General features: G+C 37.0%; 1 pseudogene; it reads right to left on the reverse strand.

Moving 5' to 3' along the window:
* Positions 1 to 3601: 3601 nt before the first annotated feature.
* Positions 3602 to 5215, reverse strand: LOC143387204 (protein FAM98A pseudogene; annotated as a pseudogene).
* Between the last annotated feature and the right edge of the window lie 326 nt (positions 5216 to 5541).

A 5541-nucleotide genomic window follows, 5' to 3' on the forward strand; every position in this document is an offset into this window, starting at 1 on the left:
TAGCATGCATGAGGTACTGGGTTGAATACGAAGCACCACATTAAAAAGCCACCCAAGAGGGGGATGTGGCTCAAGTGGTAGCACACTTGCCTGGCATGTGGGAGGCCCAGGTTCGATCCTTAGCACCACATACAAAGATGTTGTGTCCGCCAAAAACTAAAAATAAATATTTTTTTAAAAAGCCAACAAACAAACTACTATTGGTACTGTGTCCATCTACAACAAAAAATATTCAAGAAAAAAAAGACTGTGTATTGGACTTGTGCACCCTCACTACAGAACTCATAAATACTTTTTATAAATAATATATACATATATGTCTTCAGACAGTGTATAAAATTATCCTGTGATGTCTTTTAAAGTAACTTATATTATAGGTATGCTTCACAACCCTAAAATCCTCCCCACCTCAATTATTATTATTATTATTATTATTATTATTATTATTATTATCATTTGAGGTCTGTTAATTGCATTAAATGTCTCTGTATGGGGTTATTTTAAGGCAAAGTTTTCTTCAAATAATAGGACCTAGCCCAGACAGAAATGTATTGAGACTTATAACTGTTTATAAGGTTAAAGCAATTTGTGAAAAAAAATATATATATATATATTATAATATATATTAATATATATATTATGAAAATGGTTACTTTAATATATATTTTTAATTACTTTAATATATATATTTTTTAAATTTTACATTCTTTGTCTCATAAAAAAAACAGTTTGAGCTTTAAACTTATTAGAAATGTGCTTATATCCCTTCCCCCAAAAAAGTGACTCACAAGTATGATTCAAATTATTGACTCATAAATTTTTGATCCTTTATTTTAACTAGTGAAGTCTAAAGATTTTCTTTCTATTTTCACCTTTAAATGAAGCCCAGTTTTATAGCTTTCTTGTTGTGTAACTGATCTTTAATGTTCTGCAAATTTTACCCCCATTCTGATCACTTTGGACTATTGATGTTTTGATGGAGGGGATCTCAAAGTGGTTATGCACAACGTAGGAAATGGATATAGTAAGATATAAGACTGGAGATTGCTGAGTTTGTAGATTTTGCTATACAAAATAAGTATTGGTGGATGATATGGGGGTAGGGAGAAAAACAGCAATGAAAAAAAGAGGAAAAACGAACAGTAGAGGGGTTCACATGCTACAAGTCTACAATGATAGTGTGAATATAGAGGGTAGTGTTCTTGGAAGCAGCAATACAATTTGAGGGAAGGAAATAGGTAATTTTTTGCACAGTTCCCAAGTGAGAGAGACAGGTGAATGGGTTCTGTGTTCAACTCTTCCCACCTAGGAGTGGAATTTATAGTTCATAGGGTATGTCTCAGTAAGTAGTAAAACACCATTTCTGTGTACCTTTACACTTTTTCATGGCTACAAGCTGACTTTGACAATTCCAGTCACATTACATCTTTGCACTTGTTAGCTATTCATTAATTCATTCATTCATTACATTATTTATTTGTTTTTTATTAATTCACTTTTTCTTTAGTTGTCATTGTTTTTACATTACTGGTGATTACATAATTGCATGAATATTCTCAATGTTGACTTTTTGTTAAGTATTGTTTTATGTGTTTATTCATACATTTACTTTTCATTGAAATGTTTTTCCTTTGCCAAGCCTGATTTATATTAGACCTCAGTCTTCATTTATGAAGACTAGATAAAATCACATTATTCCAAATAACTCAAGGATTTATCATCTTGGCAGAACCCTAATCAGCCACTAAAGTTGTCTGGGTCAACTAAAAGCTGTGTTAAAAGTCCTCTTTTTTCTTATATACACTTTAATAAAGAATTCCTCTCTCATTTTTATATTATGGAGAGTAGACTAACTTCCCAAGCAGTAGTTAATAACCTAGATAATTTTTCCAACTAGCTCACTATTACTTTTATTTATTTTATTTATTTTTTTAAAACAGAACTTAGAACTTTAATGATGAAACATTTTGAACATTTTAGAATGGCATCTGTTAGCTGAAAAACAGGCAGGTGAAATTAACAAAAGGATCAATGAGGTCTTTCAAAGATGGTTTTAGTTATTAGAAGTTCTTAGCAGTTAAGTAAAACATTTTCAATGGTAAGACATGATTTTTCTGAAAGTTGGTTTTTCGTTAAATAAATGTATTTTCAATCCACTTCGTTTTAAGACCCCCCCCCCCTTTTTAGGAAGAATGGAGAAAAAAAAACTCCCAAGATTAGAGACATTGATTTATCTTAGGTATGGCAACAGCTACACCTAGTGGCTGGAGTTGCATAATGCATTTTTCTAGCCCTATTGTTATAAAAGTAAATTCAGAAATGATCATTTTTCAACTTATTTAGGGTTTTAGGATAAGTGTGACATTTTACTTAACTATGTTTTAAGGAAATACTCAAGAATCTTTGGGAACAAAATCTTTGGCTCATAAGCTTGACCCAAGTATCCAGAATTTTTAGTATTCAAAAGTAGCTAAAATAAAACTCAAACCAAAGAGAGAACATACACATACTTTATTGCTCACCTTTCACACAAAGCACACCTCCAGCCATTTTCTTTCACAGCTTGACAATGTTTATGTATACAAAAACCCAGCAAGAAGCATCATGGCATGTAGATTTCAGTAAAGGAGAATGTAAAACATCAACTCAGCTAGGCTTTTGTTTTCTGCAGCAATAATAAAGGGCCTCCTGCACTAAGCAAAATCTACCTTACTTTGTAGTGCATTTCTTCTGTTACAAAAAAAAATCTCCTGCCCGAAGCAAACTAACTTGTATTTGCTGAGCCAGTGGTATTAACTCGTGCATAAAACAAATTTCGGTTTGCTATTTCTTCTAGCAGACTTCAAGTAAAAACAAGGTTGAACAAGGAACTTGTTTTGGATGGATGCAGGTCAGCTTGAGTTGCTATACTTAACTAAATGCCTAAATGTACTATAGGTTCACAACTTAGTTTGCTTTTATAGTCTTTATGGAATTTGGCCGTGTTCAAGGTTTTCAGAGTTGAGCATATGGTACAGTATTCCATCAACTGAATAAGGCTACTGAATGTGCTATCTGCAGAAGAGCTCATTTAATAGGAACTGACCTAATGGGTCTATCATGAAGCAAATGTGGCACAACCTCTCTGAATAAAATGCCAATCAGGGCAGAATTGTGCTCAGAAAATAGGCATTACAATATTTTACACAAAACACATATAAATGGATTGTTAATATGAGGACGATTTTCTAGTAGTAAATCTAAAAATGTCTAGGTGAATCCTCATTTTCAAAACTGCATTTTAAAAACTACTTAATTCAAGTAATTTCTTCAAAAAAAGTATGCATGTTCTGACTGTGGAATTAGTCTACTGGTCAATTAAAGACAACTTTAATTACCTTTTAAAAACTTTTTTTCATAGAAAGGAGAGATGTTGTATGTGTTTCTCAAATAAACACCATTATGTAAGTCCATTAAAAACAACAACAACAATAACAACAACAACAACAAAAAAAGCAGAATCAAAGGAAGACCTACAATGTTTATGCCAAGCAGGAATCTGCCTGCCACCACCTGTGGTCTCACGTTATTCAAAATAGATGCTGGACTCAGGATTCTGAAACTAAGTTTCTATTATTTGAGTTCTAGCAAAATGTAAGGTTCTGTAGCCTCCACTAGTATAATGTCTTCCCTGTCCAAATCCAGAATGATTATACTGATAGCCTCCATGCTGGAAGTGTTGTTCAAACTGACCCCCTTGGTGGTAAGTTTTGCTCCCCCTTCCTCCCCACCCACCTCCCTGGCCTCCATGACCACCCCGGCCTCCACGACCACCTCTTCCACCACGACCACCACCTCGATCACTGTGGTGCCCACCATCTTGATATATATTGTCCTGCTGGTATCCACCACCCTGGTATCCACTTCCTGTATATGAAGATGTTTGGAAACCACTATAACCACTGCCTTGATAATTACTACTGTGGCCACCATGATAGCCACCTGACTGGAAACCTGAATCTCGATAACCACCATCTTGGTAGCCGCCTCCTCCTCCTCCTCCTCCTCCTCCATTCACACCATCTGTCCAGCCTCCTTGATGCTTATTTCCTCTTCCTCCCCCTCGGCCACCATGGTCATAGCCACCACGTCCACCTCTCCCTCCTCCTTGTTCATGACCTCCACGTCCACCAAATGAGGAATGTTCATAACCACCTCTCCCTCCTCCTTGACCTCCTGCTTGCTGCTGGGGGTCATCTTGCCTTTTCTGCCATGGTGGCATTTCTGGGGGTGGAGGTTCAATTTCATTGGGTCTACCAACTCTGTCAGGTACTCTGCCCATCAACACCTTATTGATGGCACAGGCAGTCTTTTCTCTTATGGAACCACTGCTTGTCCTTAAAATCTTTGACAAGTCTTGCCTTGCAGCCAAAAGATGAGCAACAGAAATAGTGCTTTTAGGAGATAAGACTGAACGCTTCGGCTGATAAACCTTGGCTAATTTTTCTGTCTGACTCTTAGCTCTGTCAGATCAGCCAAAGGACTGAACAGTGACATCCAAACGTTTTATTAGCAGCTTTCTCCGAACTTCATATTCATTAGCTATGGCTTGGTTAATTGCTTCTATCTTTTCCCAGTGGGCTGGTCCCATTGGCTTCTTCAGTAAAGGCTTTCCCACATGATTATGTGGAACTTTTGCTAATGTTTCCTTTAATTTTTTTTCAATCCCGCTGAAGAATTGGAACATAGTTATATTGACTGGAGGTTTGGACATTCCTAGAGCAATACATATGCCTTTCAACTCTTGAAAGACCTCACTACCGCCTCCTTCTTGAGCTTTTTTTGGAGGAGCATTCACACAGAGCATTCTGGCAGCTTCTAGTTCTGAGATGAGGTATGTGAGCAAAAGGAGGCAGTTCTTCTGTATGAGAAGGCACTTGGTCACATCCCCAGAGGTCAGTGAAAGATATGGGCAGTTCATCTCCCCTAGTAGCCCACTCACCTCAAGCTGGAATTCTTCAGCCCCACTTGGACTGTTAGTTGCTTGAGCATTTTCCTCTAGTTTACAGAGCACTCTTAATTCAGATACCAGCCAAGCACAGAGTTTGGTAAACTCGGGGGAACTGGCTCCAGCAGAGACTGCTTGAGACAGTGTGCCATCATCCAACAATGGGCCCTTGTAACCTAGGTCTTCCAACGACTCCAAGATGTCAGTCTCCATGAGGTCACACTCCATGCTACTGTGGTATTCAAATTTCCGAGTTGTCAGGTTCCCCTCTTCCCTGGCAACTTACACTCGCGCATGCGCTCTCTCCCCGGAACTCCCAAATCCTCACTATTACTTTTAAATTATTCACATCCTTGACACTAAGAGTGTCACTGATTACTTTTTTTTTTATTTTTTTCAAGATCTCTCTCTCTCTCTCATATTACAAAATGAAATCAAATATGTTTTTTTACTAAGAAACACTCTCAGCCTTTAATAAAATATTCAATAAAGAAAAAGGGTTTCACTGATTTTCATAGAGCCTCACTAAGTTGCTGAGGCTGGCTGACTTTAAT

This window comes from Callospermophilus lateralis, unplaced genomic scaffold, assembly GCF_048772815.1.
Source record: "Callospermophilus lateralis isolate mCalLat2 unplaced genomic scaffold, mCalLat2.hap1 Scaffold_169, whole genome shotgun sequence".
Lineage (NCBI taxonomy): Eukaryota > Metazoa > Chordata > Mammalia > Rodentia > Sciuridae > Callospermophilus > Callospermophilus lateralis.